This window comes from Lynx rufus, unplaced genomic scaffold (assembly GCF_022079265.1).
Source record: "Lynx rufus isolate CCGP_SWC_20201006 ecotype Redwood Valley unplaced genomic scaffold, mLynRuf1.p SCAF_2, whole genome shotgun sequence".
NCBI classification, from domain to species: Eukaryota; Metazoa; Chordata; class Mammalia; order Carnivora; family Felidae; genus Lynx; species Lynx rufus.
Window position 1 is genome coordinate 56,836,566 of NW_025814834.1, and position 23,430 is coordinate 56,859,995.

Consider the following 23,430-nt stretch of genomic DNA (forward strand, 5'->3'; position numbering starts at 1 on the left):
ATATTTAAATGTATCCATCATCATTTAGGTTTTAGACACACAGTTAAATATTATTGATCATTTGCAATTGTGTGCATCCATGTGTACATATATTAAACTGAAAAGTAACAGTAGCATGGAAAGTGTAGAAGATGAAGTATAAAAATAGTACTTGAGTTTCTAATTACCAGTTTTTAATTAAGAAAGCCACAAGCAAATTATAAACATCCAGTTTATAGCATTGCAATCTTAGAGGCTTACACTCATGAATATGGTAATTTTTAATTTTATGCCCTCTTGAGATGTCTTGTTAAAAACATTTTATTGGTGATCCTAAAATTCAGTAAATTTGAAGCCCTTGGCACCTTGTAGATAGTTAAAGTTCCTCAAAAAAAAATGTCAGCAATAAATATTTGGCAAATATAAAGAATATGCACATTTTCCCAAGTGGGCGATTTTTTTTTTTGTAGTTCTTATATTCCAGTGATGACACTGCAGTTCAGAATGTGAAGGCATATTGATATTTTCTTGCAGAAACTGCATGGGTTGCTGGGAACACACTGCTTCCACCGAGTTATTTTTATGTGGGCACCTGGAGGTGGTGGCACGCTTGCTCCAGCTTGCAGAGTTGTTTTGGACAATCAGGTGTACATATGAGCAAGTGGTCTTTATTTAGAGCAATTAAAATTCTCACATTCTCCTCTCTTGACATGCAATTACCAGGGCTCTACTGTTCCCACTAATTGCTCTTGCTGGGGACATTGGTGAGAAGCCAATGATTTTGATGGGTAGCGGATTATCATTTTTACTTTGCTACCTGAGAAAAAAATCATTTGCAAAATCCCATGTGTAATTAGCAAGACTCATGATTAATTGTCCTGCAAAATTAGCTTCACTGTTGCTTTTATTTTACTGCTTCAAATATTAATTAATGTTAACTCCTTTCCTTCAGTTCCAGCTTTTGAATATTCAACGTGGCTTTGAAAAATTATCAAGGTTTCTACTTGCATTAGCATGCTAGAGCTTTGATTTCAGGAATAAGTATTCTGATTTAAAAGATCACACTTGGGTCATAAATAATTTTTATAGGAGGACAAACAAAGCATCAGAGCATCATGGGAAGGCATTCATGCACTAACTGAAAGTAAATTGTTTCAATAATGATTCATTCCCGCGTGCTTTTGGGGGAAACATCAGCAAATATGCAAACCACCGCATTGTGTGGGGGTAAAAACCATTCCCCAGTGGCAAGCAATCTACACTGGCATTTTTCTACCTGTAAATATGTGGTAGATGAGGCCCATCGCCTCGGCAAGAGATCATAGCCTCTCCAGTATAAAGGAGCCACAGAAGTTATCCTGTGCAAAAAGTCCCAGTCCTGGGCTGGGGGTGGTGGGCACTAGAATAGCTGCAATTTTTTTGAAAATTACAGACTCCTTAGGTCCCATTCCAGACCTAATGAATCTGACCATATGGCATTGGGCCTGGTAATACGCACTTTTCCAAAATTCGCTACATCTTGGTGCATGTCTAGATTTGGATACCATTGATAACCATCTAGTTGAACCACCTAGATGTATGAATTCCCTCTGTAACATCTGGGCCACGTGATTCTTGAATACTTCCAGGGTTGGGAAACTCACTCTGTTACTTTTGGAAATAGTTTTGTCTGTGTGTTGATTCCTTCCGTTCTGTTAACTGCAGGTTTTTGATTTTGTGGTACAAGATTTCAAATGCTGACTGCCTATGTGCAAGGGCAGTTCTCTGTGAAATTCTTGGAATTAGACTGATGGTATCTATTACCCTGACATCGTCAAGGTTACACATGATATCTAGATTTGGGGGAAGGAAACCAATGCTTGTCTTTTCCTAGTGAAAACTTCTGTGCCATGTGGTGCAGGGAGGGCACTGTGGTCCAAAAAGCCCTAGCATTTGACTGTTGAGATCGGTCTGAGCCCAGCTGCCCCTTCCACCACCTGCCTGCTCTGTCTGTCCCATCACCCAGCCCTGGAGCACAGACTCTTGCAGATCTTGTGTGAGAAGGTTCTGCCTGGCATCTCTGAAAGCTTTCATTATTAGACTTTGTTTTCTCTGAGATTCTCTTAGTATAAGATTACCCTCCCAAAAGTCTAGGATCAGGAGCCACGGGGCCGGACGCCACTTTGTCTCTTCCCTCCCTGGCAGCAGGAACCTGCAGGCGTCGGCATTGAAGATCTCGTTTCTCCTGACATGGAGCAGACTTTTTTCTGGACACGGCATCCAAGTGAGGGCACTTCCGGTAGACAGCAAAGGAGAGGGAGTTTTGGGGTTAAGGATGGGCTCTTCAGACTGTCATTCTCAGAGGGTTCCCTGAGAGATAGCCAGACAGCTTAGAAAGGATGGTGTGGGAGTTGCTACTCCCACCTGCTGTGTGACCCTGTGGAAGTCATTTAACCTCTCGATGCTTAGTTTCCTCATCTCTAAATGGAGATAATAACAGCACCTCTTGCAGGTTCCAGTGAGGCTGTAACAGGTTAAAACTAGTGCTTAGAACAGTCCCTGGTACCCAGTGAGGCCGGAATAAGTGCTGAACAGATAACAGTAAACACCACTACATCCATTTAATGGCTAAAAACATTTTAAATCCCCCAATACTACCTCACAATAAATTTTAGAAATGTACCTTATAAAGAAATTGGTCACTGGATGCAGGACCTCACAAAATCCAGTCTTTGCTTATATTCTAAGGTGGCAGGAGTCCACATTTAAATTTATTTTTTTAACCTGGAAAGCTTTCAAAGATAGAGATAGAAATCAAATCTGGACCTCGAATACTAGACGTTGCTTTTTAGCCAAAGTGGTTCAAGAGTCCTCTTTGCCCCCTTTAAAGCTGGCTTTACCAAGGGAGGGTGAGGTGGGCTCTGTGTGGATGGTCTGGGGACCACCATAGTCACCATGAATACAGTTTTTGCTCTCATTTCCCGCCACTCATCCCACTTTATGGTGATTGTCTCTTGACTTAGAAGCTGAATGAGAGCTAGACCCTGTCAGAATTGCTCATGGGTTATTCCCAGCATCTGGCATGTAGGAGTCAGGACAGGTTTGTTGAATGGCTAAGGGTGAGTAAAGGAGAGTCAGAGGAAAGCCCTGACTGAGTAACGGCCACTGACAGGCAACTAGTGTGGTTGCTTAGGTCAGACCATTAGCTCCGGTATGGATCAAAATGGCAGGAGACACTGTGAGATGTTTTCTCCTGCAGAAACTTTCTCATCAGGAATCTTCCACTTCCGTAGGGGACTGGTTAATTTTCTTCTATGAATATCATTAGCCAATGCTTCAAAGAGGTGAAGCGTAAGTGCATAGCCCCATTCAGAAGTAGCTCAGAATTGCTGAGAAGTGGCATTTCTACATAGTGCCTCAGAGAACTGGATTTAAACCCAGGTCTGGTGTGGTGAGTGCCTGTGCAGGTAGGATATGAAGGGGCAGCACATCGTGGTTAATGGGCATGTGGCCCCACAGCTGCTTCGACTTACCCGCCTGCTCTCCCAATAATTGCAGTAAGACATAAAACAGAAGTCTTGACTCTCTGGGGTCATTAAAGGAATTGGTGCCTCCCCCGACCCATGCCAGAGGGAGTGTTAGTTCAAGTGCTTTGGCTGAGTTGTGGCTGAATGAGCTATCAACACACCCCTCTTCCCAGCCAGCTTTCAACCAGGCTCCTGCTGCGTCCTCTGGGTACCCTTTCCTCGCACCAGGGTAGCTTCCTGATATCACCTCCAGTCCTAGGAGAAGGGATTGAGGTTGACATAGGATCAACCAAGTTTTTTTTTTTCATTTAAAAGCAGAGTGAGAAAATGTCTTCTTTAGTCCTTTATGGGTGATCTCACTTTTGAAACATTTAGCTTTAACTTTATTTAGTTCTACATTATTGATAAAGCCAGGGAAGCCACTCACTGTTAGCAAATGTTTGAAATGCCAGGATATGGTAGACAGGGTTTAAGAAAAATATGATGATTCATATTACTGCTTCGTTACGTTTGGTAGATGAATTGACTATGCCATTGTGTGATTGGATTTGTAATTGCAGGTGCTAAAGTGTGAAAGAGAAGGAGAATCTTCTGGTTGTCTTGATTCTACCGGGTTTCAACTCTAAGAAACCTGAGGCCAACAGCTTCAAAATAAGAAAAAAAACCCTGGACAATGAGTCCCAGGCTTATTTTGGCCCTTCTGTAGATTTTTATGCCTTCTGAAACCAACTTGGACCTTAGAAATATTTATTATTGGTATTTCTAATGAAGAACAACCCTTTATATACACCAATTGCCAACAGTAACTTAGTGACAGAGCATAAGCATCAGCTTCTTCCCCAGGAGCTAACATGGGGTCAAGGTTACCCCCGGTTGGGAATATCTGGCATATGACATATTTGCAGGTAGGCTGTTTAGTTTTAAAATGGCTTTGACATCATATTTACTGCTAGGGTAAAGTACTATAGACCAGTTGTTAATAGGAGAAATATAGCTGGAGACTGCTCTAACACAACACTAACGGGAAGTTAAGGCCTGCAGGAACACTACATAAATAGTGTTCCTCCTGTATTATGTTAATTCTTAGAATAAGCTAGCAGCAACATTTCATCGTGACATTTGCATCTATATACCCTCGTGAAGCCTGAGGTTGCTTCATCAGGCACAGAAATATGTTCTTCTTGCCTGTGGCTGCCAAAGTAAATAGAAATCAATGGAAGGCAGCAAAAGTGCTGAAGTCATTCCAATAAGGGAAGTGTTGTTAATTTAAATTTTGCACTTGACATTGGTAAGGACTAATAGCAGAAAATAATGTCCTACCCTGACTTCTAAAGTCATTTTGGTCATCACTTATCCCACATTTCTTTGTTGTTGCAAAAATAGTGTTATAAATAAGAAACACTTCTAATTGTGATAGATCATTAAAATAAGGGGGGTGGGACAACTTTTGCATATCTGAGTGATATCAAGTCCTTGGAAAACTTTTGCACAAAAGGAATCTTATCATATTGCTTGTGGACTGAGTGACCTCTGTGTGTGTTCATGCACACATATGCATGTATGCATGGGTATGCATTTCAGAAACTTCAAAAAGCACCTCCTGCTGTTCTCAAAACTAGGCAAATATGTTTGAGGCCTGGTGGTAATTTAAACTAGGAAGATATACACAGAGCTAAAGGTGGCTATACAGGAAATTAGAAAAGTCTTGACTCCTCTGAGCCAAATGAATGTGCCATTATATCGCTGAATAATTGGTGGGGTGGGTCTGTGATGTTGATGCTGAGCAGGTGTCCATAAATCAGAATAAATGTTTGTAATTAATTGTTATTGGTGTTAATAAGAAAAGGTTTCAAATAAGCTAACTTGCTTGTCCCTCAGTTACATCTTTGGGAGTTTAAGCCTTGTCACTGCAATCCTAAATAGATGGAAAATCTATAGTGTTCTTGAGGATTTCATGCTAGATCAGTAGAATACTGTAACCTGGCATTGGTGATCTTCTGTTTTTCCTCAGTGGAGCTCCTAACTTTAGACAAAAATTAGCTTCCTGGTCTGAGTTGTAGAGTCCCACATGATGCTGGAACACCCACTTCAAAGCCAAAGTTCAAAAAAGGAGACACCCAGTTTGTCAGTTCTTGGGGTGAAAGTTTTAGATCGAGCTGTTATGTCATGTCTGTCTGCTCTGCTGTGGGTCCGTCTGGCTTCACACCTGACTCAAAGATCAACTTTGTTAGGTGGACCCAGAACATCTGCTCTCTTTCCATCTTTTTCCTTTCAAAGACATCTGTTAAAGAATAACAGAACTCTCTAGATTCATTTCTCAGATTTGTGGGAAAGCCTGAGTCAGGCACTTTGTGTCCCACCACACCTCTCCAAGCCTGATGGTGAGGAATGTTATTATTTAATCCATATACATTTCTATAAAGGAACAATCCTAGAGGGAAAGATAGGCTATGCAATTGCCAAATGGCTGGGAAAGGAGGCCACGGAAAAGAAATAGCCTCACATTTAAAATCTGCTGTGTGTTCCTTCTAGGACTGTAACCTGGAACAAGGAGACCAAGTGAAAGAGGAGTCTGGAATCATGGGAGGATGAAATCGAGATATGGAATAGGTGGTGAGATCATCTCATTAGTAGACACAAAAGAGAATGCTAAGACTAATCACCACAGATGAAACTCAAAGGCCAACAAATGCAAGGAGGCATTTATTCCAAACTCAGCAAAAGAATAGTAACAGATTTTGGAGACTAGGGCAGCAGTCAGAAAATAGTTCCCAGCTAGTCTGGATCTAGGTCTGTGGCATGGGCATGATGGATCGAAAGGAAGCAGAGTATATGCTCCACTTCTATTGTACCCTGGTTTTTTATGCTCCCCCACATGTCGTAATCATCAGTAATCTGGAGGAAGATGCTACATAGATCAGAATACCATTAGATGGGTGTTCAGTAGCTAACAGGATCCAGCAATAGCTAATAGGATCCAGCCAGAGTGATTACCTTAAGACTGGGTCAGCGTGACCCAGAAGGCAGAGGAAAGTGAGGTTTATGAGTATTGGGCTGAACCCACTCTTGCTTAAATGTTTCAAGAATTATCTTAATGATGGAAAAGAGAGATAAGAGAGGAAACTCATTAAATTGACAAATATGAGATGGAGCTGGGCTGGCTGTATGCAAGCACCGCAAAAAAACATTTAGAGGTCATAATACACTTTTCTTCTTCTTCTTCTTCTTTTTTTTTTTAATGAGCTAGCAGCATAGCACCGAAGGGAAGAAACCATGTGTTCTGTTAAAATTTTTAAAATAATTTTATTGTGAAAGACAGTATGCAAGCTGGTAGCTTTGTCAGCAATGCTAATTGCTTTTGAAGAGCATGCCCATGGGTTCTATTGGTGAACAGGACACAAAGGGCATAGAGAGAGGACTTGTTTTTCCACTCCTGACCCAAACTCACTGAGGCCATGTCAGAAGCTTCCTTCTTCTGATGGCCCAGTTAGGCACTGGGCCTGGGCCAGGGTGAAGGTCTATGAAGGTGGCTTGGTTCTGTTCTAAAGATTTTCTTGCGGTAAAAATCGCCTTTCTGGAAACATTTGAAAGAGTGAAATGCCACATCTCCAATTTCTAGCAATGTATTCATCTGCCATCATTTGGCTTGGAAGCTTAAGCACAAAGAACACTTGCAGCCAGACTTCAGAGTGATCTGTCTCTAAGGAATAACTTTCATATTGTACTCTGGTTTTGCAATTCTTCTTAAGCTACTGTAAATTCTCAGCATAAATCTGCAGAAAGACTTCACCTTGCATGTCAAACCCTTATAAGGCTCCATTTCTGCTCTCAGTTCAGTCTCCTTTTAATGGCCAAAGGCAGACAGAAGCAAACCAAGAAATCCAGACACTGCACCAATGGGTTAAATCCTATGTCAAAGGGACACCTATAACGTATTACAAGCTTTTCATCACATAATACATCACTCAGGGAAAAAATATTTGGGGCGTCTTTTCTAATTCATCTGCCTGGTGTTAAATGAGCACATCTCCGGTGTTCGTGTCTTTCTGCTTCAATTAAAGCAATCATGCCTGCTCTTTTAGGAAACTACTAAGGGTTTATTACCTCTTTGTTTCACTGCTAGTATTTAATTTCTCCTCTTGGTCTCCCCTTACCAATACATTTTTTTTTAAATAATTCTCTATCTGGCTTGGCTTCTCAGCACAAAATACAGTTTGGGCTATTGTTTGATAAGATGACTGTTGATAAGATATAACATGTTTAATGAACGCCAACAAGTGTTTATTGTCTCTGTGTATTCGATACGTTGAATGGGTGGCAGTGGGTAAAGGAAATATGAGGTGGGTCATGTTCCCAGTGGGGAGTGAAGATGTCAATACTCAAAACATCTAGAAAACAATTTGCTGTTGGTATAAAGCCAGATGTTTGATTTCTATATTGCTAAGTAGTCAGGAGATTTCAAATAAAAAAAGCAGCCTTCTTAGCCAAGACAGTCTTCTAGAGGGAAGTCTTACACATTTCCTAGCAGAGAAGAAAAGGGAAAGCATTTAGGGTTGAGAGACTGGCCTGAGCCTACAGGGAAGAAGGTCAGGAAACACAGGTGGAAGTTCAGATAGTCATCTGATCAAAGGGGAGGGACTTCTCTGCTAGGAAAGTCAGGTGTGGGCACTGCTTATGGAAACCTTTAACTGCAGAGCTGAGGGGCATGTAGGGATACCAGAAGCCCTTTAACAGAAAAAAAATGCAAAAGAAGGAAGAATATGTGGCTATATCTAGCTGCGGTGTGCAGGACTCCCTGGAAGAGAGGATAGCAAGGGAACAGAATCCTAGGTATTTGGACCTGATGTCCATTAACATTCCATCTAATCCACCTTGGAGATAATAATTATATGATTCTATATAATATGAATATATGAATCTATATATGAATTCATATATATGAATATATGAATCTATATATGAATTCATATATATGAATATATGAATCTATATATGAATTCATATATATATATAATATGAATATATGAATCTATATATGATTCTATATAATATTAGGAAGAGAGAGAGAGACAGACCCAACTGGAAATATCTGCAAAAGTGTCATAGAAGAAGTGACATTTAAGTTGGTTTCATGGAGATGGCTGGAAGAGACATTTCAGGCAAGAACAACATAAATAAAGGCATAGAAGGACTGGGAAGTGTGGGGCCATGTGGAGAATAGCTAGAAGTTGTTTGCATGTAAAAAGGAACCTTGGGGCAGGTTAATGTGTGAGGGATTATGGATGTTGGAGCGGAGTTGTAATTAATTGGACAAAATCTCACCCACTTTCCCTGCTCATCTCCATAAAAGAAGTTTGTTATATGTTTGTTATATGTCTAGCCTGTTCTTGAATACTGAGGGTCGCTCAGAGGAAACCCTTGCCACTGGAGAACAATTTTAATAATTAGAAAGTTCTTCTTTATGTTGATGTGAAACTTGTCTTTCAATATCTTGCTTCTGTTGATTTCCCTTCTGTTCTTTGAGGCTGACAAGAGAGGTATCAGTTTGGGAAAACCTGAGTGCCAGGTGCAGGTTGAGTGGTTTGAGTTTAAATCTGTGAGCAGCATATCCTGGATCAGTGAGTAGACTTCTCAAGTGAAGTGTTAGAAGCCCTTAAAGTTTTTTTGTTTTGTTTTGTTTTGTTTTGTTTTGTTTTGTTTTGTTTTGTTTTGTTTTTTGAGTAGGGGAAGGTTGGGATTATTTCCATTAGAGGAAGACACAATAGCCAAACTGGGAAGAACATTTTGGAGACAAAGAAGACAGTGTTAAAGGAGAGCCAGTAAGATCTCTAGAGCAAGTGCTTAACTCAGGTATTGATCCAACCATGGGATTGCCTTTGGGATTCAGTTTTTCTCATCTAAAAAATTGAGAAGTTTGAACAGGTTACCTCAAGGGATACTTCCAATCCTATCTTTGTGATTCTGAGTTTTTGGAATGGAAAGAGACATTTACAAAAGTAGGAAGAGTTTGTGTTATTGTACGTAAAAGCAGAGAGGACCTGGAAGGGGAATGTTACAGAGAAGACTAGGAAGGCTGAGATAACAGCTTGGCTGCTAGGTCAAAGGGAAAACAAGAATAACCATAACTCAACTCCTGGGTTATGGGACAGGGTGTTTCTAAGAGAGGGAGAAGAATAGAAAGTCAAGCCTTGGGGGATATTCTAAATGTGAGAATGGGAGGATGGTGATGGTGGTGATATGGGGAAATTGGGATGCGTTTTGTAGGTAGTGTTGATGGGATTTACTGATGGATTAGATGGAGGAAGGAGGAATATATTATGTTTAAATCTTAAAGTCACTTTAGTTGAATTGATGAAAATTAACAGAACAAATTTAAATCCCCATCTCCAACATAGTTTGACTGACTGATGATCAGTGGAGCTCCTACTCTATGTATGTTCCAGATTCACTTATTGGATAAACATTTGTGAAGTAACTACTATGCCCAGGTTCTATGCAGAATGATACTGATAAAATTTGCGGCAAGACAGGTACAGTTCTCTCAAAGTTCTTAGAGTTGAGGGAGGGAGATAACTGTTTATCAAATAACCACTCTGTTAATGCATGACTATACATCACAAGAAGGGCTAAGAGGAAGAGGCATATAATGTTTTGAACTTAAAAACAGATGGATCTAATCCAGCTTGAATGGTCAGGAAGGCTTCCTTGAGAAGGTGATATCTGAGTTATCTGAAGGATGATGGCAGAGAGAACATCTCATTCTAAGGTCTTGTGGCAGGAAGAAACGTTGTGATTCAAGGACCAGAAAGGAAGCCAGTAAAGCTGGAGCCCAGAGAATAAGCAGGAGAGGGATCATGGATGGTCAGTCAGTGGTCAGATAACACAAGGCCTCATAGACTTTTGTACAGATCTTGGTCTTTATTCCAAAGACAATGAGAAGAAGGTGACATTGATTAGGTTTTTAAAAATCTCTTTGGCTAATGAGTTGAGAACAGATTCAAAGAGGATCTTCACATTTAGAGTTTCTAGGTGAATTCATAGATTGGCTAAAGCCTGAGTCACATGGGCTTCCTTGGGGAGGGGGTGGAGACCAGAACAAAGCTGGGGTTCTGTTAGAAGGCAAGGAGAGGGAAGTACATGCAGCAAAACAATATATCATGGTCGCCTTTCCATGTCAGCACATCTGAAGGACTATATTTTTTCCCCAATGGCTACATAACATTCAACTGTATTGTTAGGTCATTTTTGAATATTTACCACCTAGCTATGAAGGGACTTTTAAGTTGTTCCAATTTTTTTACTATTGCAAACCATACTACAAATTGGAACATTCTTGAACATTTATCTTAGTCCTTATGAGAGCACAGAAGTAAAAATACCAGGTCAGAGTATATGAATATTTAAAATTTTAATGGATGAGGGTATATTTTCCTGAAAAACGTGATGCCATTTTGAGCAGTACTTAAGGTATAGTCTTGAAATAGCACAAAATACAAAAGCTAGGAAGTCAGGAATTATGGCAGCAGCAAGGACCGGGTACAGTGATGCAGAGATGAAGTACTAAGTTCCTGATCTCCCATGATGAGCTCTATCAGAGTTTGCCTCAAAGCCATTAACCCTCAGATGGGCAGCAATAGTCCTCTGGCCGACAAATCCTTTTGAGCAGTAAATCCCTGAACTTCTGGTACACAGGCCACCAGGAGGAGCAGGTGCCTTCTGAGAAACTGGCTGCAAAGAGCTAGAATCCCAGGCATGTTCTCCTTAATCCCTCCATCCTTCTTGACTGCTCTCTTTATCTCCATAACAATGAACTCTACAGTTTGTCCTCCTCCTTCATGGGCCATTGTGTGAGTTTCGCCTTTTTTCTCACCTTGAGCATTGATGCTTCTCAGACTTTGGATCTGGTCTCTCTTTTTGTGCATATCCATACTCTCTCCTTAAATGATCTCATTTCTTCCCATGTTCAGTATCTTTCATATGCTGGAAGCTCCCAAATTTTTGTCTCCAGCTCAACCTCTCCTCGGAATTTCAAAATGATATATGTGCAAATTAAAATGGAACACTTAATTTCTACCTCCAATTTGTGCCCTCCCTCACCCAGTCTTTCCCATATGGCCAAATCGGTAAAAGGCACTTTCATCCACCCAGCTACTCAAATGAAGAACGTAAAAGTTGCTTTGGATTCCGTCCCTTTCCTCACCTTCTCAATACAGTCTGTCAACAAGCCTTGTTGAATCCACTTCCTTGTTCAGTCTTTCCATTTTTCTGGCCTCTTCGTTTTCCACCTTAGTCCACCATCTGTTTCACTTAAACATCTTCCCTCTCATCCATTCTCCATATAGCAGATAGATTTGGAAAACATGTAAATCAGATTTGTCACTTTCCTGCTTAAGAACTGCCCAAGGCTTTCTGCTGCTTTTAGGATAAAAATGTGAATTGAGTTACCCTTGCCCACCTGGCCATGGCCTGTCTCTAACCACACCTCCTAGACCTGCCTTCCCCATGGACTTTACCATGCTCTGTCTCACTGCTTCCCTTCCAGAACTTGACCATGCCAACTCTCTGCCCATTTCAGGACCCATTCACCTGCCAGGAATTTCTTCCTGCTGGTCTTTGCTTAGCCGCTCCTTTGCCTCCCTCATGTATCAGCGTAGGTGGTCTCCTCAGATAAGCCTTCCTTGACCCCCTATGGAACACGAGTCTCCTGCATTTGGCCTCTATCTCAGACCTTTGTTTCCTTCATCTCAATCATTATAGTTCGCCATTTAATTTTGACTTTTTGTTTGCCTTTTCAGCTCTAGAATAGAAATACCATGGAAGATGGCACATGTATGTCTTGTCCACTGTGGATTTCTCAGTATTAGTAGGGAGCAGTAAATATTTGTTGGATTAATGAAAAAGCCCTATTCTTTGGTCTTATTCCCAAACAAAACACCCATCTTGGCTGTAAAATTGCCAGTTATCCTTTGGGCTTCACCAAATCAGAGACTAGAAAACTCAACCAGATTTTTTGCTCTGCACAACATACAAAAACCACATTTCAAATGCTTTGCTCTGCTCTGAGTTAATTTTTATCCAGTGTATTTTCTTTGATTCTGGATCTATAGTCATGCTTTCATGCTTTACCATGAAAACATTATTTAGTTAGCCTTAGGAGGACGTGCAGAAGTCTTCAAAGCCTTGCAGGAAAGAAAGCAGAGTTTGCATTTGTGGAGTGGTATTCACATTGAAGCAGAGTAGAAGTTGTTCCCTTAATCAGTCCTGAGGAAATGAGACAGGCGTATTTCTGGGGCTCTACATGTTCTTTCCCCGCAGCTAGAACACTCCTTTCTCACTTGATTGGTGATCAGTACATTCACTGCTGCCATCCCTCCCAGCATTTCAAGACTGGTCAAGTAGTAGGTGTCTGATGAATTAATCATGACCAGCCAGTTAGTGGCTCTTTGAGGCATTGAAATCTACTAAATTTAGTAGTTGTCAGGACAGCAAATAACAAGAGTTCTGTGACTTGTGGCTTGACCTCCTCCCACTTCTGGGGTCTCTTATTCTTAATCTGAAAACCAAATATTTGTTTGTTTACCCTCATCAACCTCCTGGATTCATGGACTTTCTCACTCCTTTTCTCCCTGCCCACACACATGGATAGGGGTAGGGGAAGACAGATAAAATCCATTGTGATCCCAGAGACATTGTGAAAGTACTGTGCTTGCAAAAGAACTACATGAAACCTTTATAAACAAAATAAATCTAGCTTTTAAATTTTATCTGTTAGCACAGCCCGGACCTCCACCTCAATTCCAACAGCCTGTAAAATGTCTTTTTCCTCCAAAACCAAGCTCCATTATTGTTAGATGTATGAGGGCTCTCATTAGACTGATTTTACTGCACATCAAAAAATTTGAGGGGTGCCTGGGTGGCTAAGTCAGTTAAGACTCTTGAATTTGGCTCAGGTCATGATCTCACGGTTTGTGAGTTTGAGCCCCCTGTCGTGCTCTGTGCTGAGAGTGTGGAGTCTGCTTGGGATTCTCTCTCTCTTCCTGTCCCTCTCCTTTCCCCCTCCCTCCAAATAAATAAATAAACTTAAAAAACACTAGAAAAAAAATTTGTCCTAACAATGGCCTGACATATTACAACCTTGTAGTCATTAAAATAGTGTGATATTGGAGTAGGTCAAATGAACGGATCAATCAAATTAGACAGCCTGAAAGCAGAGCCATGTATATGCTAAAATTTAGTTTGTGTCAGAGATTACATTGCAAATCAATGAAGAAAGGGCAGATGGGCCCGCCTGCATGGGAAAAAAATAAAATGAGATTTCTACTCTATTCCATGCACAAATATAAATTCCAAATGGATTAAGTACCTAAAATATAAATCACATAACTCTAAACCTATATGTGAAAAATTATCCTTGAAGTAGGGGAGACTTTCCTTAATAGGATATAAAAGCATACACTATAAAGGAAAAGGCACTTAAAGTTGACTATAGCAAAATTTAACTCGTTTATTTGGCAACAAACAAATCCATTGTAAACAAAGTGTGAATACAATTGAACAGAACAAATTATGCTTTTTAAAAAAGGTGTTTGTTTATATTTCAGTTAGTTAACATACAGTTAAAATGTAATCGTTTTTAAATACTACAATAGTAGCATTAGTTTTAGGTGTACGATATAGTGATTCACTACTTCCTTACAACACCAGGTGCTCATTACAAGTGCACTCCTTAATCCCCATCAACTATTTAACCCATCCCTCCACCCACCTCCCTTCTGGGTTTCTCTCTCTCTCTCTCTCTCTCTCTCTCTTTCTCTCTCTCTGTCTTTCCCATTTGCTCATTAGTTTTGTTTCTTAAATTCCACATGTGGATGAAATCATTTGTATTTGTCTTTCTCTGACTGATTTCACTTAGCATTATACTCTAGCTCTATCCATGTTGTTGCAAATGGCAAGATTTCCTTCTTTTTTATGGCTGAGTAATATTCCACTTTATCATCAACACCTGGGCTGCTTCCATGTCTTGGCAATTGTAAACAATGATGCAATAAACACAAGGCTGCATGTATCCCTCTGAATTAGTGTTTTTGTATTCTTTGGGTAAATACCTAGTAGTACGATTGCTGGATTATAGTGTAGTTCTATTTTTAACTTTTTGAGGAACCTCCATACTGTTTCCCACAGTGGCTACACCAGTTTGCATTCCCACCAACAGTGCAAGAGGGTTCCTTTTTCTCCACATCCTTGCCAGCACCTATTGTTTCTTGTGTTTTTGATTTCAGAAAAAGCACTAAGGGGCGCCTGGGTGGCACAGTCGGTTGGGCGTCCGACTTCAGCCAGGTCACGATCTCGCGGTCCGTGGGTTCGAGCCCCGCGTCGGGCTCTGGGCTGATGGCTCAGAGCCTGGAGCCTGTTTCCGATTCTGTGTCTCCCTCTCTCTCTGCCCCTCCCCCGTTCATGCTCTGTCTCTCTCTGTCCCAAAAATAAATAAACGTTGAAAAAAAAAATTTTTTTTAAAAAAAAAAAGAAAAAGCACTTAGCTTTAACTAGTATTTCCACTTCTGAGGATTCACCCTATTGGCATTTGTCTATGTTTGAAATAATGTATGTAGAAAAAGTCATTGAAGCATGATTTTCAATAACAAAAGATTCGAAGTCACTTAAATGTCAATCAGGAAAATGGTTAAATAAATCCTGATCCATTGATACAAAGGAAAACTCTGCAGCCTCGAAAAGAAAAGAAAGAAAAGAAAAAAGAAAAGAAAAGAAAAGAAAGGAAGTATGAACTAATAGAGAATGATCTTTAAGTGAAAATAGCAAGATGCAGAACTAATGTTACTGCAGCGGAAATATAAACCATTTTTTTTTTTTTTGCCCATGCGTAGGACTGTTGGAAGTCTACACTAGCATGTTGGTTTTCACCAAGAAGGCAAACTCAATGGGAGAGGTGAGAATAGCTATGAGAGAGAGGTTTTCACTGCGTACTGTTGTAACTCTTTATGTTTTTCCCCGATGAATATATTACCAATTTAAAAATAAGAACACGAGATTTACTTGTAATGTATATGATATGCAAAAGATTACTATGCAGGGAACATGTAGGATCCTTACAAACTGGTAATAAAATACAAATCATATAATAGAAACATAAGCAAAGGATATGATAAAAGAAAACTGTTATTGCCAGTAAACCTGTGAAGACAAACTTATGAATAGTAATGGAAATGAGAAATAAAACCAATACTTAGCTATTATTTTTAAACCATTAAATTGGAAAAATATTAGATGTCCAATAGTATCAGGTACTGCAGGTGGAGGAAATAGTCCCCTCACCTTCTGCTGGTGGGAATGTTAATCAGAATGGTCACTTTGAGAATCTTTGGCAACACATAAGTAAAATATAAATTGTGCATACCATATACCCATAGATTCTACTACTGAGTATATTTCCTATGAAAACTCTTATATGTGTGTACAAAGGGACATTTACTATAGCGTTTGTAGAAAACAGTGGGAAACTGGAAAGAACCGAAACATCTATCAACAGTGGATTAAAAATGTGATACACACATAATAAAAAGGGATTAATGAACTAGATGTACATACTTCAACATGGATAGATCGCCAAAAACCTGAAGTTAAATAATAAAAAAAGGCAAATTGCAGAAAATATAAAGAATGTTGTCATTTATTTAAATAACAAAACACGTAGGATCACCTGGGTGGCTCAGTCGGTTAAGCATCTGACTTTAGCTCACCATTGGTGGGTTCCAGCCCTTGCAATGGGCTCTGTGCTGACAGCTCAGAGCATGGAGCCTGCTTCAGATTCTGCGTCTCAGTCCCTCTCCCATTCATACGCTGTCTCTCTCTCTCAAAAATAACTAAACATAAAAAATTTTAAATAACACATATAAAAAGTAATACTATATATTGCTTGTCGCATGTGTAAGTATATAAAATGTGTATATATGTTTAAATATATATATTTTAATGCTTATTTATTTATTTTGAGAGAGAGTGTGTATGCACATGGAGGAGGGGCAAAGAGAGAGAATCCTAAGCAGGCTCTGCACTGTTAGCACAGAGCCCAACTTGGTACTCGATCCCACAACCCTAGGATCACGACCTGAGCCAAAATCAAAAGTTGGGTGCTCAGCTGACCCAGCCACCCAGGCACCCATGAAACAGTCATGGTGTGGGAAGGATCCTCTCCCAATTCATGAAAGTGGTTTCCTTTGCATGAGGGGGAGTGAACTGGCTGAACAGGATGGAGTTTGGAATCTCAAACATTATTTCTTACAAAAACAAAAACTGGAGGAAAATACGATCAGATGTTAATAGTTGTTAACTCTGGAAAGTATGGATGTAAGAGTTCAACTTTTTTGTATCTTTTTAATTTCTCAAGAAAAGAGGTTAAGCGAAGAGAAGACTTTGTCAGGGGAAAAGAATCCTATAGATTTCCCTTTGAACACAGGAGGACCCAAGCAATGTGCCTTTCCCTTTGTGAAAAAGGAATCCTGAGCAAATGCTTGGCTTCCTCCAGAAGAAACTTTTGCTAATGATGGCCTGTTTCTCTCCTCCCAACTTTTCACCCTGCCCTATACCACAGACAACGCCAAGAGAGCTCCTAGGAAGGGTAACTACTTCAAATACCAGGAGGTTGGTTAGAAGCCAATCTGCCTAAGTGAAATTGTGTTTGAGAATAAATAATTTCCATGAACATGATTTGTAGGTTTTAAATTCTACATTGTGTGCGTGCATTATTACTATTATAGATTATCAGGCATTTGCTGTATCATAGGGAACAAATAATAGAAAGTGGCTTAAATGTGGAACCAAACTTTCAAATATTATATGCATGTTAAATGATATTCTGAGGGAGTGAGCAATCCTCCCCAATTTCTCCAAAAGAAAAAAAAATGCCAAAGATTATTCAGAAATTCTTTGGAAAGAAAATATCTCAATGCGACAACTTGATCAGTAGACACATTTGGTAGTCATAGGCCTCCTACTTACAAGGGCTCTTTCTATTGTACCTATGAATGAGGTTGACCTTAAACAGCAGGAAAATGACACCCCTCCCCCACCAACTCATGAGATACAATGTGGGTTGGGAGTGGGAGTGACTTGTGTGGTAGGGTGGAAGGGGCCATTGTCTGGGTCCATAATTGATACCGGATTTGAGCCCAGGTGTGGACAAGAGGTGCACAGAGTCCTCTTGGAAGAGGAGATTTTGGTGCCATAGGCATTAAATAGTACCTTTTTTACATTTTGATACAGTAGTAGCTTATGGTATCAGTTGGCTGCCACCAAACTCTGCTGTCATTCCCTCCATGACAGTGATAAAATTACACGTGCATTTAGTAACTCAGAAAGTTACTGAACGGTTCTGACACCGTTGTTTCTGTGAAAGAGAAAGGAACCAGACTGAAGAGGAGAGTCATGGATTGGCAGAGTTTGTTAAGAATAACAACAGCACCAGTGTGCGTCATTTGGGAGAGGTAAAGCTTTGATGAGGCACTGGAATTCATGGGGAAATGTTAGCCAGCTCTTCCTCCCTTAGCTTGGACATCATCTGGTCTCATTTCTATGCCTTCTGTGTAGTTGAAGGGAAGCACACTCCCACCTGCCAATCACTTAACTTCCTATGATGCCTGATACTAAAAAAAAAATAGTATGTTAGTAAACATAAGGATTCCTATTTGTAGAGATAAGTCTTTGCTTTTTACTTAAGCCTTGATTTATTGTCTTTGGTTGTTTTGGGTTGGGGGATGGCTGATTTTTAACAAGAAGATAAACTTACAGATGGAAATTCTTTTAAGCCATAAATACCACTAACTCGCCTGGTCCAGGGAAGTTCAAATAAAGACTCTGGAATTTAGCAGCTGCTGAATGTTTTCCTTCTTTTCCCATTGGCCAGGAAGAAAGAAAAAGACGTGCCCCAGCAGCAGTGGTGTAGGCGCCAGGGCCTGACCCGGGTCTGGATACGTAAACCATTCAGAGCTCCTCTTGTGGAGAAAGGAGGCAGAACATGACAAATTGGTCTATGCCAGTTGACCTCTGAAGGGGAAGCATAACTTTGCACAGCAATCTCTGATGGTTTCCTTATCTGCTTTCTTTAGTATAAACACTGTCCTTCTTGGGTCCTCCCTGATTCTCCTAGCAGGCTCCAAGGATTAATTCTGGGTCATTGGCTGTATTCACCACCTCTGCTCTGCTCCCCAGTATTGTTTCTATCTTCTTTCTTAGTCTCATGCAGATCCTGGAAGATATTAACTCTTAGGGCTGGTGCAGAATCTTCCTTTCCCTTGGAGTCTACCACTGCATGGAGCACAGCACCTACCACTAGTAGGCAAGCAATATATGCTTGTCAACTGGTTAATTCAATAGTGTCAGTGCTACGTGCACATTAAGCACTTGGCGGAGCTTTAAACCACTCACAAACAACAAATATTACACTGGTCTCTCCCCAGACCAACTGGATCGTGATCTCTGGGTATGGATCTCCAGCACTGGAATATTTGTAAAGTTCTGCAGGTGATTCTGGTGCATGGAGAAGGTTGAGAACTACTGGATTAATTAACCTGTTGCTTTACTTGGCTACATTCTGTTTTCTTCCAAGTTTGGGAGAAAACTATATGAATTCTTTTGAAAAACAAATATCCCATTGAGAAGATGCCAGTGCTATTTTATAGGGAGAGTAGAATAAGAAAGGCTGGCTCTACCGTGTGGTCCTGGGTAAGATACTGAAACTCTCTGTGCCTCGGTTTCCTCATCTATAAATTGGGAAGAATAATACTAACTATCTCTTAAGATTGTTGTAAAAATTATATGACCTGAACTATGTAAAACTCTTAGAACAGTACCTGGTATATAAGTATTTTGTAATAAAATGCAATATGAAGAAACAATTTGTTGTTTTAATTGTTCTCTTCTTTAGTTAATGGCTCCAGCCTCCTCCTAGACTAAGTTCCCAGGACAATTTTTGACTCCAGCCTCCCCTTTGCCTCTTCCATCTCATCCCTTGTCAAGTCCTGCTCCTCGGATCTGCCCCTTCCTTTTCATTCCCATTGCCCCAAATCTAATCCTCAGTCTCTTTCCTCTCTCTGCTAGAGAGAGGCCACCTAGCTGGTCTCCTTGCTGCTGATCTGTTTGTGACTTGACCATCTTGATATGGCTCCCAATAGCCCTAATGTCAAGTTGTAATCTTGGTGCCACCTAGCTCAAAACTCAACCTATATCCTCATTGCTATGAAAATTCAAACCCAAGCTGTGTGCCTGGGGTGGTTTAGTTACTTTTCCCAAGCCTGCATTTCCTCATGTGTAACTGGAGATCACCTAATAATACTTTTCTACTAGTAGGGTTGTTGTGAGAATAGAATGAGAGAATGTCCGGAAATAAAGGCATTTAGAAATCTACATGGCACATAATAAGGGCTCAATAAATCCTGTTATTATTACTGTTATTATTGGGAAATTGCCTGCCAATAGCTGTCTAGACATCCTCAGTGTTGGCCATCTGGAAGTCCTTGCTTCTTCCAGACCACACCCTGGATCAGGCCTCTGCTTCTACTGACTTTACTTTAGGAATGCCTGCCACCCCTCTCCAGGTGCCTGAATCCTATCTTAAAAGGATGTAAATTATTCCATCTTCTGATTTTGTTCAGTCTTTTCTTTTAAGGCAGCATTTCTCAAACTTTAAAGGACATTCATTTGGAGGGCTTGTTAAAACTCTAATTGCTGGGCTCAACCCTGGAGATCCTAATTCAGTAGGTCCAGGGTAGGGCCCAAGAATTCACATTTCTTTTCTTTTTTTTTTAAATGTTTTATATATTTTTGAGAAAGAGAGAGACAGATCATGAGTGGTAGAGAGGCAGAGAGAGAGGGAGACACAGAATCTGAAGCAGGCTCCAGGCTCTGAGCTGTCAACCCAGAGGCCAATGAGGGGCTTGAACTCGTGAACCATGAGATCATGACTTGAGCCAAAGTTGGATGCTTAACTGACTGAGTCACCCAGGTGCACCCCCTCCCCAAAATTCACATTTCTAGCAAGTTCCCAGGTACTATTAGTTTGGCTGGTCTGAGGTCCATATTTCGAGCAGCACTGTTTTATAACTTACAGCTTCTAGTTTAGTTATTTGAGTACAAATTCCTTCTCCAAGGAGACTAAGTTCTCAATGGAAGGGCCAAAATCTACCTTCCCTTCTATCTGTAGGAGACTTGGGCTGGGACTTGAAGAAAGGGCAGGGTAGAGAGCCCCGCAAATGAGAAATCCAAGACCAGGGGCAGACAGTGGCCTGACTGGGGAAGGGTGAGTGGATGGGCCATTAAGGCACGTGGGAAAGAAGTCTAGAGAGAGGTATCAGGCTGGATTTCAACAGATAGGTGTGGGGAAGAACCTTGAAAGGCAGGCAGAGGAATGTACGATAGAATTCTTAATCTGGGAAACTCAAGGACTGAACTGCATGGTGTCATGATGACCTTCCCATCAGCCATAAGCTGCTGCAGAGCTTGGGCTCTCTGTACTCCCATCAACGTGCACATCCTAGAGAAATGTCTGCTATTCTAGCTACCAAAGTCTGTCATTCTGTGAGTGACTCTTCTGCATGAAAACATGGACTGAGGCTCAGGACAAGCCACGTGACCCTGCATACCTGGGCCAAATCAGCGCCTTGAGGTCGTTGTGACTGGTACCCCCTCCCACAAATTCTGGCCCGTTGCTTTTCTGAAAATCATTTGCGGTGGTTTGGAAGTTCCTTGACCAAGCATTCAGAAACACCACTGCCTCTAGAAGTAGGGTTATTTTCTCCCTTTCAGTAGAAGCTTTGTTTAAGGAGATAATCATAAGTGAGAAAGAACGAAGTGGTCACCTGGAGGTAACAGATCTGGGCTCAATGAGAAGTCCTTGGTATTGTTCTGTGGGTTTTCTGCTATGCCTGCCTCACTGGGTACTGATGAGGTTAAATAATTAATGTATGTGAATGTACTTTGTAAGCTCTAAAGCACTGCAGGAATATAATTAATTATGTTTATAATTACAGGTAATGTAATTATAATTGTAATTACTTTGTGGGTGGAAGCAGAATATATATATCTCATGCCCGTTCTCTAGTAGGATATCCTTGGTGGATATCCTTGGTGAGATCATCAATTTGTATAGTTGAGCTTGCCTCACTCTCTCTGACTTTATTTTCAGCATTGAGATATATGTGAGACTTTGGCTTGAGGACTTTCGAATGTGTTCTAGAAAATGGGAAAACATTTCATAGACTGAGGATGAGATAGTCAACACCCCAAAGCAATATTCTTTGACACTTATCTATCAGGTAGATAAAGTTAAGGCAGTTTATGCCGAGATACAACAATGATACTTGCAGAGATCCTGGAGTTAAACAAACATATACACATAGGCACATATAATATATATATGTATATGCACATGTATGACTCCAAGTTATTTCCAGAAATCCACTAGAATCTAATACAATCTAAGATGATCATGCAATTGCTAAGTTATAAGTCTGCTGTATTTATCAGGCGATATTTATTAATATTAAGTCAAAATGTAATATGTTATGCTATTTTACTTATTCAGCAAAATGAATAAACTTGATACAAGGGCCAGGTAGTTACTTGCTTCCATTAACATGCTTAATCGTAAAAAAACAAAAACAAAAACAAAGACCTTGTTTTGGCCCATGTTTTGAAGCAATATTTGTATGCATGTCTGAGAGGCATTCCAGGGCTAGAAATTCTCATAGCCTATCAGAGAAATCTGTACTGTTAGGAGATAACACCACTAGAACCATCTTTTGTGGTTTTCCCCATTTGAAAGTCAATACAACAGAGGAATATTTAACAGGAAAAATTCTCCTGGTATGTCCCTCCTTTGAAATGGCAAGCTTCCACCCGAGAAGCTAAACATGGCGTTTTGGAGTCTCTGACCTTCTGCCCTTGTTCCTACGCACTGTTAATTGTTGTTAATTTCTAACACCTCATTAATTATTTCCATTAAAGATGTGGGAGAGGGAAATGCCCTTCACTCATGGGTGGCCACACGAATAAACCCATTAATAATTACGAAAACTGTGTTACTTTAAATGTGAAAAGTGAATTTGAGCCATTTTCATGAAAGTTTCTGTTTCTGACGGCCTGGCTGTGACACTTTGAAATCCTGCCACTGGCGCGTAGGAGGGGACACCGGGAACGATCCAGTCGTGACTGGAGTCTCCTTTTGCTTCCTTGATGACTGTAACATTTGGCCTCTAGAACATGATGTACTTTTCAGAGAACTTTTTCTCTGTACAACTTTTTCTTCCCTTGCAAAAGAAGCCTAGAGGTGGAACAGTTTTCTCCAGTGTGACAGCCTAAGTCGGGGACTTAGTGTGGAGTTCTTGACTCCCACTCCCAGGCACCCTGCCAGACCATGCGACATTGGAGGAGGGGGGTCAGCGCTGGGGCCATAGAAGCTTCCACATCCACCTCAGGCTTCCACAGAGATGGTGCCAAAGCCACTTCACTGACGCTGGGCTCCCAATCTTTAAAGAAAAAGAAAAAAAAGCTTGGATTGCCACTTAGTGTTGAGATTTTTATTTGGTGCTTATCTTAAAAGCTTAGGTAAAGGAGTCTTCCCACAAGTTTGTAAGAGTGTTGAGAATTAAATATTAAATTGGAAAAAAAGCATCAGACATGGTCTCCAGGTTTGACCAACCAGCACAAAATTGTAAGGTATAGACAAAAGATTTGGGAGTAGTAGATGAAAAGTGATGTTATGGGTGTGGATTTCAACAGTGAAATCCAGACAGCTTAAAGTCTGTAGCCAAAAGGTAGATTGCTACAGGGATAATCTTGTGAACTTAAGGGGTCAGTAGAATTCCTTCTAGTCGAACTCCTTGTTTTGCTAATAAGATAATGGAGATCCAGAGAGGACCAGGAGACAACTTAGCTG